This window comes from Ambystoma mexicanum, chromosome 3p (assembly GCF_040938575.1).
Source record: "Ambystoma mexicanum isolate Mex_15411 chromosome 3p, UKY_AmexF1_1, whole genome shotgun sequence".
NCBI lineage: Eukaryota > Metazoa > Chordata > Amphibia > Caudata > Ambystomatidae > Ambystoma > Ambystoma mexicanum.
The window spans coordinates 76368197-76382896 of record NC_090925.1 but is presented as its reverse complement, the minus strand read 5'-3'; the positions used below and the strand labels follow the sequence as shown (position 1 = coordinate 76382896).

The following is a 14700-nucleotide window of genomic DNA, read 5'->3' as shown; positions in this document are numbered from 1 at the left end:
TTCATCTATTAGTAGCATTTTCATTTGTTTTAATACTCTGCGTAGTTCCATTGCAGCTTCTGCAGAAAGTTTGTAATAGTCTAATTTGTTTTGGTGCTCTACTGGAAGAAGTAGTAATCGGTGTAAAGTGACACCCCCTATTTGTAGGCAGCTAAACCTGTGGGGGCAGTTACAACAGCTGACAGTTTATTGTTTGTCAATTGCTGAAGGAACTTGCTGATGATTTTGATTAAGAATGTTTTTCCTGACCCAGCTTCACCACTGACGTACAGCAGTATTGGTTTGTAATTTTGGCAGGTACATTCTTTATTTTCGTGTTGTACACCATGTGCTATTTGTTTTGTTACGTATTCAAAAATGGTGTGCTGATCTTTGTAAAGTTTTGCTTGTTGTACAGTTAAGTCTTCTTTATTTTCTTGATAGTGACACATGGGGGCTGATTCATGGAAGTGTTTTATAATGGCGCAAGCCCATAGGAAAACGTTCCATGAATCAGGCCCTTGATGTTTTCCACTTCTGTCATAGCTAATTCTGCCTCATTTGCTATTAGTGGCTGTCCTAGTGGTTCTTGACTTCCTGTTACAGAAGGATGACTACTGTCAGAAGAGTCCTTATCTAGTTGGGCCTGAAGTTCGTCTTCGTGTTGCTGTTCATTGTGCAACATTGTTTTGTACTGCGTAAAGTTCACATTGGTGATAGCGCTTTCATTTGCTTTGAAAGCATCTTCATAGCAGTCATAGTTATCTAGTATCTCTTCTTCTTTTCTCCATGGTTTAAAAAGTTGTAGCAGAGACATGTAATATAGTTCTTTCTGTTGAGGAGTTCTTAATGACAATTTAACATGATTAATTAAGCTTTGTTTGGTAAGTTTCACTAAACTGCCTTCACAATCTGTGACTCTATATCTGGCTTTGCTTTCATCGGGTCTTATATTATTTTTGTATGCAAAGTTTTGAGCTATGTGGTATAGACACATGCTTTCCAAAGTGCTACTCCTGTTAGGATAGTATGTGTTCACTAAATTGTTTTTTAAAATGTTTTGGCTGTTGGGATCATTTCTGGCAATTGTTTCTATGTCCTCATATGATTTCAGAACTCTTTTTCTAGATTTAGCAGGACCAAGACTTAGTCATACTATATTGTTGGATTTTCCAAACACAGCAGTACCGGTTAAACGACCTGCCGCTTCATAAGCGCCACATTCTCTCTGAGAGAGCATTTTTATTCCTATGTTGTACCATTTCTGAGATAGTGTTTTGTCTGATAAGTCATCCCAGAGGTCTTGAAGCTCTGTTTTTTCTGCTTTTGTTAAGTAGGCTGTAACATATCGTGCAAAAGCAGTGGAATTGTCTGAAATGTACTGCACATCTATGTTTGCATTCCATAAGAGGGCAATGATTGCATTGTAATCATTGATATATTTAGATTCTTTGGTTCTTTTTATTTAATACGTGTTCATAGGTGATTTACCTTTAGCACTATGTCGAACTGAAGGCATGAAGTTGTTCACTTCACCTGTTTATGTAACTGGTCTAAGGAAACCAAACCGGCATTTGGTGTAGTATTTCGCTTTGTTTTTGTATTTGCGTCGACAATATTTGCCACATTTGTGTCTTTGAAATTGTAAAATATGCCCGTGCAGGTCACTATGTGTCCGTTGTGAAGGGATTAAACAAGTGACATATTTTTGGATGAACTCCAAAACAGTGGCACCAGTGTCGTGACCAAATTAAGGTGCACCTTTGATCCATAAAAGCATGTGAATATGTGGTGCTCCTCTCGCTTGGTATTCTTTTCTCCAAAAGAAGTGTTGCACTTGTCAGAGGGGAGGAACAGTTTTATTGCAAATTAAGTGTAGCATAGCAATGAAACGAGGATGGAAATATCTTGACACAATAACTGGATCTAGAGAGCAAATTTCTCCAGGTGTTCATAAATGTATGTTGGGTTTGTTGTTTGATATGCGTAGGAACTCATGTAATTCTTCCTATGCATATTCTGCACAACTTAGTGTAACAAACCAAGTTGGTGGTCCAAGGTTTCTGATCATACAACGTACGTCTCCGTGCCGTCTGAACCAGTATTCTTTTGAACCACGCATGTTTGCAAACAAATTTGTTATACTTGATTGTAAAACCTTATCTTTTTCTTGTACTTTTTGTATTAATTGCGCAGCTGACATATTTTGTAAGTGATTTCCAGATTTCAAAGTGTGTGCAACTCCGTAACATAGGGTTGCTAGTTCACTTTCAAGAGTAGGTGGAATATGTATTCCACATTTTGTCTAAACCTGGGATCTTGCAAATACATTCGTAATGAGCGGTATTCTGATGCCGTAATCTGAGTGGGTCTATCATCGTATCTTCCTCCTTTGCCAGTAGGAAATAGCAGTGGAAAAGCATGTGCTTCTATATTTTTTCCAATATGCTCTTTGGTGAACCTTTGATTTGTCACATTTGGTAAGTTTCTAGTGAATCATCTATGCTTTCATTGGAATGCAATGGATGATTTGTGTACTGGAAATTGACAAGGGGGGTCCTGGGAGTCTCTCTGCCAGACATTAGTCCTGGTTACAAGAGACTTACCCAGAGTCTTTAGCTCATTATCTTTTCACAGAGAAGAAATATCCCAAACATATCAGTCTTTGTCCTGCCTTGGGGCAGTCCAGCTCCGAAATGCTAGACAATTCTCCTCTGAACAGGAGTACCAACAGCATCCCCAGACACGTGTTTCAGTCTGGTTGGACCTCATCAGTAGGGAGGAGCTGTGCCTCTCTAAGAATAGTGAGCAAGGGGTCCACGTCTGGATTCCCCTAGTAATTTAGGGTGAGACCCAAAGTTACTTATATATGCAAATTGACAAGGGGGGGTCCTGAAATGTGAAAGATAGTGAGCTTAAGACTCTGGTTAAGTCTCTCGTAACCAGGACTATTGTCTGGCAGAGGGACTCCCAGGACCCCCCTTGTTAATTTGAATTGTGTACTTGTCCAAAAGAGTGGATACTGCAGCAAGATCCAGAAGTTCGAATTGTCCAGTTTCTGATGACTCCTCAATTATTTCAGTTGTTTCCTTTAAGCTTTCTTCAATATTTATTTCCTTGTAGTATTCGTTATTGTCTTTCAGATATTGCAAGGCTTGTCTAACTTTATGTAAGTCCACCAGTTGTTGGCAAATTTCTTTGTCTTTTGTTGGTACACCATTTACCAAGATAATTAAAGAATGCTCTATTGAACGTTGCAGAGTGTGTTCATTTTCTGAACTACTGAAACTACTTTGCCACGAATGCCTTTCACCAATTCAGAGGGAGGTAATTTTGCTGTTTTTGGGTGAAGGCGTATAATTGCTTGAAATGGGTGAACTGTTTGAATTATGATGCTCTCATACAAATTGAGTTGTTGCACGGTGTTTGGGAGTGGGAACAATTCCAAATTATTTGTGATAGCACGTGAAGGAGTTTGATTATTGTCTACAACATATTAAGGGTTCACTTATTTGATATTTGTTTTCGGCTAAAAGATAGAGAGCAAATTCAAACCATTTGGAATCTTCATTGTCTTCTATTTTGTATTGTATGTCTATATTTTTTGCGTTCATTTTGTAAAACGTTCTGCGGCAACACACACACACATGGTTTGGTATTTCAGCGGATGCACTTTTAAATTCTAGTATTTCTTTTGGTGTCCAGTCAACTGGTCGAAAAAAAACTGGTCGACTGCAATTTGGTCGACGCAATTTGGTCGAATTTTTTTTTTATTTATATATTTATTTTCCGGGTTTTCGTTTAATATAAAAAAGGGGGTTGAAAAGGGTTAAAATAAAAAAATAAAAAAATTCGACCATTTGGTTTTCGATCAAATTGGTTCGACCATTTGTCTGGTCGACCAATTTTTTTCGACCAAATGACTGGCAACCATTTCTTTTTTGTATGTGTGTAATAGAAGGTTGCTATGTGCAGAAATGTTGCTAGTCTGTTCTAAAACTATTGCATTTTGTAAGTGGCTTTCACTTCCAAAAGGTTTTCTCTGGATACGGTCAATTTCTTCTTGTAGATATTTGGGTGTACCATGCAGAAGAGTGGTATTTAAATTGGCTAATTCTGAAGCTGGACTTTTAGCATAGTATATTTTATAAACTAGATTTCTTACATTTGAATGATGTATTGATATCCTTTTGATATCATGGAAGGTGCTTTTGCAAATAGGTCCAGAAATGCAGGCTAATGAACGTCCTTGTAGTCCTGTGTATTTGCGCACTGGACAGATATCCCTATTTTGCAGCACTTTCATTTTAATTTTGTCTTTACCTTTCACATACTGATTGAGGAACTGACGTAAAGATTTGAAAGATTTGTTAGAAATGGCACACATTGACCTGCACATCCATATGTATACTGGATTGTCTGGTTCAGTCGAATCGAGAGGTAATTCTGAGGGGATAATTTTCTAAGCAGTGTTTCTTGTTCCATGATGCTATTATTGATTTTTTCATACCCTCGTCCACTACTATGGATGGCAAATGTGTTTGTTTGATTTTGTTTGTATGCTTCTTCATTAAAATATGGTTCTGTGGTTGTTGTGTTACTCCATTCACCACCACAAATATGTGTTACGCTCACCTGATATCCACGGGGACCCTGTATGCCCTGGTTGCCGGATTCCCCCTAGATGTACTCAATTCGGGATGATGTCTTCTATGACAGGTGGGCCTGAAAACACAGGAGGACTGGGCTTAGGCTCAGATTTCGTTTCCTCCCACCAGCCACTTGGACTCGACCTGAAGGCCTCCCTCCTCACCTTGTTATGATGTCTGGCGTACTCTCCGTCCTGCTTTCTGCGCAGGGGCACGTAGTTTCTGCGGGTTGAAGCGACCGAGTTAACTTCACTGATGCCAGCCCATTCAAGTGTCTTTAAAGAGGTAGGTTCGATTATAGTAGTCTTTGAGGGCCTTTGCTTTCTTTCGGGCTATTAATGTCTTGCCCTGATTGTTTCCCCCCTTAGGTATGCGGAGGTTCGCTGGGTGCGCTGCTTGGGTTCGGCTCCTGATGGGATTTATGGACGCGGAGCGTATGAATAAAGGTAGGTTCAGCGCGAAGTGCGGCGCGCTAATGTCTTTCTGGGCTAACCTGTATTCTTTATTCCTTTTCAGGTTACGATGGTCTTTCTGGGCGTGCAGTGATTTCCGGAGCGGAACCGGCCAAGATATGCCCAGCCAGGTGAGGAGATTTTGGTTGCTGCTGTGATTGCTTTGAGTAAATGTTTAACGTTGTCCCTTTTTCTCTCCTCCCCAGGTGCTTCGTTCCTATGTGAGCGCAATGTCCTGAAGATGCTGCCAACGGGATGGAAGACCGCAAGCAGCTGGGATCGAAGGATGGAAGACTGCAGGTAAGCTGGAACTGCTAATGATGTTCTTTTGTCTCCTCTGCAGGTCCGCGATTCCAGGAACGCCGGGTGCTGGTCTCTGAACATGGTGATCATTACGCTTCTGGCTGCAGAATAATGCGAAGCACGTTCTTTAGCTTGGGTGTCGTTTATATAGCCTACCCTGTAAAGTAGTCCAGGTACAGTAGTCCGGCTACCACACCCTAAAACACTGCACCGCACAGTCTGGTTCTTAGGCACTAGACTGTGTGGGTGCCTCCATGTTGGCTGCAGGCCTCCACATAAAAAGTAGTCCCTTCAAGTCCCATTCCAAATATGAGCCTGGCACCAAAGGCGCCAGGACTGACTCCAGGAGAGTCCCCTGTGAAAATGCCAGGCCCTTGGGGCCCCAAATGAACCCCGAGCCCTAACCCTACCTAGAATGTGACCATGCCAGTGGGGTTCTGGGTCACGGGTCGTGACAATATGTAAGAAGTTATTTTTGTTCACATTCCATTTATTGATAAGTTTCTTTTGTAGTTTGGTACTTACTTTTGTTAGTGGTTTCATTCTATTTAACACTAATATGAACAACTTCCTTTTGAGAATGATTGCACTGTCCAGGAGAGCTTGTAGGATTAATTTTCTACGGTAGGTTTTAAGGGTTGAGGATGATTTCAGTCCTCTTCTTATTAGATTCTGAAGGACTCTGTGGCAAAACATTTTTGCTAAAATACTTTTTTTACTATAGGTTCTTGTTACTATATCAAGATTAATAGGAGCATTGTTAGCCGTACTGGTAGCCGCTTATTTGTGAAGAGTTTTGTGTTTCGTGCCACATTTTGTTGGAGGAGGAACATTTTCGGTAGTTGAAGCTTCCTTTGTTTTGCTAAACGACTGTATTAGCTGTTTTGTTCCAACGTTCTCTACAAACACTGTTACAGATGGATGCTTAGGTTGGACACTTTTATTTCTATTTGCTCTACTTCGGCGTTCCTTTCTACGGACTTGCTTTTTGGTAGGCATTCTTTGGGGTCTGTTGAAAAAAAGAAGGCGTGGTTTGTTCTTTTGTACAATGTATGTGTGCTGTGTGCATGCGTGCATGAGTTTGATGGGGAAGCTCTTTGTGGTGGTGTGTGAATGTGCATTGGCCTCTTACAATGATTTGGGAAGGCTATTTTTCTGTTTGCATACTACTACAATGTGCTTCAGATGAGAGTACTAAGTGGGCTAGTGGTGAGGAGAAGCATTAATAGTGAACGTAATGGCATAAAATAGGAACAGCTATTTGTTTTCTAGTACTAACATTCTAAGGGTTCTGTATGTTATTTGAGTTCCAAACACACAGGGATTTGTGCCCCATTCTGCCTGTTGTTCTTTGTTTAATAAAAAGGGAATTTGTGGGTAGAATGGCTCAGAAATCACTGTTTGCTTTGGTGCGCAAATTAAATACATAACCCACACAGTCTGTTTGAGGAATAGTTAGAATATAAAGGTCGTACTGTACTTACTTTTTTTTTTGCAGAATGACCAGGTTTCTTCGGATATGTCATTTGCAGTGTAGATGCTGTAGATTTTCAGGAGAGTAGTCTTCACTGCGATTGTAAAAAGAAGAAGTTAGTAACTTTGTGTGTTTAAAGCAGTGATGTTACTGTATATGTTAATTTTGCATCTTTTGTCGAAGTATTCTCCTTTGATATTTCAACACAGTGCATGTGTGCATTTCACTTCACTATGTGCTGCCTTTGTATGTTATTTGCAGTATGTCAGTTGCACGTGCTTTAGAAATTAGTACAATTTTTAGGTTTGAAAATGCCTTGTTTCTTTTAAGCTGTGTTATCTATAGCAGAGAGGTTTGTAAGCGATAGGTCATTATAGTAAATGGGAAAAATGTCTGTACTTTAATATAAGTACGGTTTCGAAAAATCAGGAGACCCTCAGAGGGAGATGTCACCACAGCAATCGGGAGCGTTTACTTGTTCTCATACGATCGCATTGGAAGTAGAATTTATGTAGGCGGTACACAGTAAAAATTATGCCATTTTCTAATGGAAAATCTAGTTTTGCACTAAATACGGAGGGTTGTAACGTAAGTATAGGTTATGCGGGAGACAGTAAGAAGTAGTGCGGTTTGTCAATGAGAAATTGGACATCTTGCACTTAAAGGGGGAGCGGTGGTATGTATTGGCTATGCAGATTTAGTGGCATTCATTTGTTTAAATGAAATCATGAGGGTTGCACATGTTATCTGAATAAAATATGCATACCTGTACTTTGTACGTATGCATGTGGGTATGCATGGAGCTGTACGTAGAAATCCGCGACACTTGCACAGTAGTTTTTGAAGTAGGTACTTTGCAATGATATGCGACTTGTATTCTGAGTGATCAATAGTACATTTGAAGTGAGAAATTTTGATGACGGACTTAGATGTAGGGATGTTTAATGTGATTGGTGGATGGTTGTGTGACTGCTTAGCTGTGTCCAATGAGGAAAGGGATTTGCGAGTGATGTGGAAAGGGTAAAAGGACTGGCTAAGAGTTACATGCCACACGTAGGCAACGCTTGTCCGCGGGTAGGGCGTGTCACATACGGGTTTCTACAGCAAATCCAGCATGGAAAGGGGACTGTGGGCATCAGCCAATCAGATGTTGACATTGTTCTTTTGTGTCGAAAGACGGTGCGTTTACTGAAGATGGCAGAGGTGCAGAGGGTCAGGTTTTTGGTCCTTGGAGATATTTTTGTGCACGGTTTACAGCACTATGCCGAAAGTAGGCATGTGGCACATCATTTTGATGTGAGAGGAGTGGAGGTCGTGTGGAGCGCTGAGACTGATCGCAATGTTGCGGCAATTCTGCAAGTTTGCACCGAGATGCGCACAATGACCACTCCTCATGTGGTACTTTTGCACTATGGTGCTTGCCATTTGGGCTACATGAGTTCACATACTTTGTTGAACGATTTGGAACAGTTGGTTCAAGCAGTGATGAACATCTTTCCAACTGCAAAAATATTTTTTTCTGGGTTACTCCTTAGAGGAAAATGGGACAACAGTTCTGTTTTCTGTCCTGATCAAAGTATTGGAAGGTGTAACATCAATCGCGGCATGCGTGCTGTTATGTTACGCATTGGTATGTTTTTCTGCAGCCACGAGAACATTGTTCCCAGTAATACGGCTTATTTTGAAGCAGATGGTGTTGCGTTATCTTCTTTGGGAAATGCCATGTTCTTTTGGAATATGAGGCTTTTTTTGGGGAAGGTTCTGTAATGGTTGTAGGAGTAAAGTAAGAATAACAAATATTTTAAAAAATAACAACAGGTGTCTGTAAGGCATCTGCCCAAAAAAAAAATAAACTGCTTTTTTCAGAGCCCACCTTAAAGGGGAAAAGGGGAATAATATTTAAATGTACAGTCGTCACGCTCTGATCTTGTACGTGTCCGCGAACATGGCGGTAGTTTGCAGGCAGCACATAATACCAACAGGGATTCTGGGGTGGAGACACATGCAAATGAGAATGTGCGAAGGTAGGGATTGGTCAATAAAGGTCAGTGGGTGTGTTCTGTATGGAGAAATTTAGTGAGAACATCTTTTCCCTGACAGGAGACCAGACAGCAATGGCTCTGTGTGCTCAAAAACAGATTGTCTAGATTTTGGGAGACTCATGGATACATTGGTTGAAGGTGCATGCAGAACGTTGCGGTCTATCTGCAGATCTTGGATTTCCTCATGTGGAAGTGCACTGGCATGGCGTGCGTGGAATGAGGTGGCTGGACTTGGTACCTCTCTGTGCTACTTTACAGACAGAGCGTCATCCTGATATACTTATCATTCATTGCGGAGGAAACAGTTTAGGCCATGTCTCTGGAATTTCTTTGCAATTTGCAATGAAGGAAGGACTTGCGAAGGTCATGGACATGTTTCCAAACTGCGAAATAGTTTTTTCCCGTATTGCACAAAGACACAAGTGGTGAGTTCTTCTGCATTTGGTCCACAAATGGAGAAAGCGAGGCACAATGTGAATAAGGCTGTTTGTACCTTTCTAAGAGATGTTGGCATGTCCACAATGAAAACATTTTGTTTCGCATCTCTTTCATTTTTCGCAGAGATGGAGTCCATCTCACATATGCTAGCAATCAGATTTTTCTTCGCAATGTACAACATGCATTGCAACTTTTTTTTAGAATCATAGTCACCTATTTGGCTATCCATTATTTCAAACCTACAGTTTTTGAAGCACACACAACACCCCCGAAAGGCTCGTTTCAGAGCCACCACTTACTCCCAGCGAAAAGTCCATTGGTTTTGATTTGCTTGCACCCTCCATTTTTGTGTGTCCTACGACTGTCCACGGACTTTTCCAAAAATGCACGGGGGCCTACGACGGTCACTTGATAGTTTTATTGTTAAACTGAGAACGGCGGCTCTGAAAAGAGCCTTTTTTGTAATTTTTGTTATTTTCCAGTTTACTGCTTTTAAGGACATGACACACTAGGAGAGGAGGGTAAAGGAGGGTAAGGAAGGGACACAAACCACGGGGATAAGAAGAGCCAGGTAGAGAGAGAAAGATATAGGGTGGGCTTTACTTAGGTAGGGAGCAGTTCTTCTGATGCTCAGTGACCAAAGCCTCAAAAGCACTTCAAAGACTCTCCCACCTGCACAGTACTGCATCACAGTACACACACAATATTGTGACCCTCGAAAGGTAAGGGTCAACAGCATCACAGCTGAAGGGATGCGCTCCCCTACATGAGTGTCTCTTGTGGTGAGAGGATCGGACACGGAGGATGCTGTGGAGGAACTCCACCTTGCGAATGTCTGCACTGTGGAACGAAGTTAGGTGTCGCTTCATGGTTGTCATACCAAAGCTGTACGCACCTAGTCTCCCGCGACTCAGCACCAACTGGCACTGGTTACACTTGACCAGGTTTGCACGTGTTTTCGGTATGTTCCCAAAAACGGAAAACAACCGCCACACCCACGACTCCCGCCGAGTGTTTGTACTGCGGAGTTCCTCCACCTCATTCTCTTCTTTCTCTTCTTCCTCGATCTCTACATCCTCGCCCGTATATCCCTCTGCAGGCCCTAGGGGAGGTGGTGGCGGTGGAGGGTTTGGGGGTGGTGCTGAGGCTAATGAAGCAACAGTAGCCGTGGATGCCATAAGGATTAGTTGCCTAATGGTCGCTGCAGCAGTAAAGGCAGCACAACTTTAACTGCAATAGCCAGTAGCACAATGAAGATGAGCTCGGGGATGTGGCCATTTATAGGGGTGGAGGGGTGTGACTTGTGACCATATTGATCACTCAAAAGCGCTGAAAAAATTATAAACAACACGTTCGCAGGTAGAGCTATTGTATGGGATATGTCAAATGGTGATTTTATACGGAAAATTAATTTCCCATGTATGTATAAGTTATTTTGCAATGTTGCGGAAGCAGACAAAGTGCGCAAATTAGTCCACATGCTCAGCGTGGGTGCGGTCACATGATGACGTCCTGAACACATCCGCGAGGGAAATGCGTGCCCGCTGGACAGCAAATGCAGACTAACAAACGTGCGCATGCGAGCAAGTGTTCTACGGACAGTGTTCGGGTCCTGCAACTAACTAAAAGTGCAACACAAGTGAGACGGACAGTTAGGGAGAGGCGCGATGTTCGCAGTACTTATGGGTGTACTGTGCATGTGCGTACCTGATCTAACTGTACGGACAGGTCCAGTGTCCTTAGGACACCTCCATTTTGTTTGACTACGAACATGCCGACCACCGGGCCTGTTCTACGGACGGTTCTATCTTGGCTGAGGACGATGCGGGCAGGTATAGTGTCCTTAGGACACTTCAATTTTGCACATTTACAGATATCACGGACACCTAGTGTGTTCTACGAACATGTTTTATCTCGTTTGTGAGCGGTATGGAGAGGTATAATGTCCTTAGCAGGCCCATTCTTTTCATTTACGCACAACTTGCACAGATGGTGCATTCTAACATCAGTTCCATCTTGGTTGGCATTGGTACGGGTAGGTGTATTGCTGTTAGATCATCCATATTCTATTTCTTACGGCTAGCTCGAACAGGTGCGCTGTTTGCGAACATTTTAAGTCTCTTAAAAAAAAAAATCCTAAAACCCTGCCTCTACAACAAATATACAAAAACTTTCTAAAAACACACACACACTTCAATCAAGAGAAATATGGGGGGATGCAGATACTGACACAAATATAGGGGAATTAGGGTTCAAAACGGGCTGATTGTGAGGAGATGATTTGTGTGGGGAAGAAGGGATGGATGTTTCATCAAAATGTCTATTTTCTTCTTGAAGGTTTGGGGACGGTTCACTAGGAAATGGAGAAGGGGGGCAGGTGCAGGTGGGACAGTGATAACGTATTTTTACTCTCACAGATTCCTCCACAAATGGTCTTAAACTGTTAAAATTGTCATTGAGTGTGTCCATTTTCAGTTCTATCCTTTTCAGCCTGTCTTCCTCTGTGTCGTTTCTTGGCCTTTCTTCTTTTTTTTCCTGGTCTGTTAAAAATAAATATCTATATGTTAAATGCCCATAAAACACTGATCATTATTTTCCTTATGCACAGCACTGTGTGCCATTACTATTGCTATCTTCGGAGATTTCCCCATGCGGAAAATTCTCCTCGAGCCACTGCAAAGTACTGCACATTTCTGTGTCAAAAGAACAGAAAGAAATTATTTCTTTCTCATACCAACAAAGGTACACACACACATAAGAAAAATGAAGTTCACTTACTATTTTGTTGTAATTTGTCTTCGTTGCAGTGGGTGCGTCTACTGTCGGTGCTGGCTGCAGAGTTTCTGTGCCGTAATTACGTTGGAGTCATACTTTTTTTATGGTATAATCCATTTCATTCTAAATAGTCATTAATTGCATGGTTTTTGTTTCAGACGTTTAGGTTTCCCCATTTATTTACTAGTAGTTAAATGTCTTTTTATGTCCTTTTTCAAAGTTGAGCATTTTTTGTGTAAGACAATAGTACAATTTCAGATACCCCCTGACTTTTCGGGTACTGTTGACCTCGTTGGCAGACATGCGCTCAGTCCGTGCCTTTCCACTATCAATAGCGAGGGGGTTCTGTATGTTCTATGTTACATGTATATAAAGTAAGCAAATTATACTACATATCTCCCAAGATCACAGATGATAGTGTATATTCAGCAAAAAAACTTTATTCACGCGATGTTATGATTAGGTTGCCCTTTAAAAAACCTGTACAATTCACTAAAAAAATGTGGTTAAGGGGACGTTATGGTTAAGTTGCACTACTAAAAACCTGTGAAATTCACACAAAAAAACGTGACATTATGGTTTGCAGTAAAACCGAAAAACCCCTCAAATTTGCCAGTTATGGTAGCCTAAGCAACCATAACTGCCCGCACCACTCTGCACTGTTAACACTAACACCCAGAACATCAAAGATGACATCACAAAGTTTTTTTTAGTGACATATATGTGTATAGTACACCCACACATATGCAGTTTCTGCCATCATGCCAAATGCAGCCTCAGAGACCCCAGTAGTGCCAGTTAATAATGTATCTATGTGCATGGTACTGTCACCTATGTAACTTGTAGCCTCAAATGTCCAGCTACTGCCATCGTCTACCAAGTCCAGCCTCAAATGCCTCCAAAATACCAGCTACTGCCAATTAATAGTTTCTATACCTGTTACAGACACCACATGGAGGGTGGAGGCCCCCGGCTCTGCCCCAATCCACACACACCTTCCATGCCACCATATCTAGGGTACAATAAACATATGCAGATGTTGCCTCTCGGGTAAATCATGCCCCGCCCACACACACATGTAAACATACCCCCTAGGTGGGCTAGTAGCCCAGATCAGCTGTACTTCTTCTCTTGCCATTCATTTCCTCTTACCTTGTGGAAACAGAGAAATTGATATGAGGCCGGGAAGCCCAAAAGGAAACACACCAACACAGGTTACAAAGGACACACAAAGCGCTTTATTTCAAAGTTACAAAGTTACCAAAGTCAATTGACATGCGAATAGCTATTCGGCCCTCTGACTTACACACGAACCTTCAACGTTAGGTTCGCACTGAAAGTGGGAGAGACCGATCATCGGGATGCTCGGGTTTTTATACATTTTGTGCTGCATTGGCCAGCCCTCTTGCAAGTTAACCATTCTTGGAACAACGGCTAGGGTTCGTAGCCAGGTCGAACACGCAATTTCCATGTATTAGATCAGTTCCGCTGATACAGTTACATATTTACACCTAGGTTAAACAGAGGACAGGGTCTTAGTTCATGACCCTAACAGGTAGCCTGTGGACATATTATTCATTCACGTGTGCGGAGGTCACCATAGCCGAAGTCTTACTCGAAATGTCATTCGGCCTCCATTTTGTGATTCGAGGTGACTTCCACACTGCAAGAGTACCTAAAATGGCGGCTAAATCCAAGATGGCGGCTTTCACGATACATTAAGGTCAAGACCTTGCCGCGGAACCTATGTACATAGTATTCTTTTTGGCGGCTTGGCGTAGGCCAACATATATTCAAACAATGCGATTGGGGTCACAATTCTATATCGATTTCCACAACCTTGCAACCGCTTCTGCAATGGCCTGCCAATGTGCTGAGGGGAGCAAGATGAGATTTCATGTCAAATAAGATCTCCGTAATCAGAGAGGATATATATTAAATATAGGCTTGTCCATCTGAATCGTCCACCTTCTCTCGTTGGTGTTCGAACCGTTTACTTTTGCGGAGGTGACAGAAGCTGAGGTCCTAGATTTACCAACCAGGTTAAATCCCACCAGCTGCAAGGGTGATACATGCCTGGCCAAAATAGTTAAGCCCTGTGCCCAGGTGCTTGCCCCATTGATTACAAAGTTTATAAACACATCATTTAGAGACATGGCTGTGCCCATTGATGTCAACCAAGCATGGATCACTCCTCTTTTGAAGAAGCCCTCAATGGATCCATGCTTGGCTGGCAGCTATCGCCTCATTACTAACTCTCCCTTCCTGCTGAAGGTGTTGGACAAAATAGCACACAAATAGATTCAGACTTTTATGAGTGTTCGTAGCATTCTGGGCCTTAAACAATCAGGTTTTCGGAGTGCACATAGCACTGAGTCCACACTGTTGAACCTTAAGACTAACATCTTGCAATCTATGAACAAGGGTAAAACATCATTGCTGATGCTCCTCGACCTGACCCCCGCGTTTGACTTGGTAGATCATTCCATCTTAGCCAGCAGACTGCTAGAAAGGGCCTCCTTTTCTAAGGAAGCAGTTAGTTGTGTGCTCTCGTTTCTGTCAGAATGTTTGGCAAAGGTCTTCCCAGG

General features: G+C 42.0%; 1 protein-coding gene across 1 annotated transcript in view; it reads right to left on the bottom strand.

Moving 5' to 3' along the window:
• Positions 1 to 14700, bottom strand: part of LOC138579492 (killer cell lectin-like receptor subfamily G member 1) — a 300846-nt gene that overhangs the window by 230317 nt on the left and 55829 nt on the right. The gene's annotated exons all lie outside the window — the stretch shown is intronic.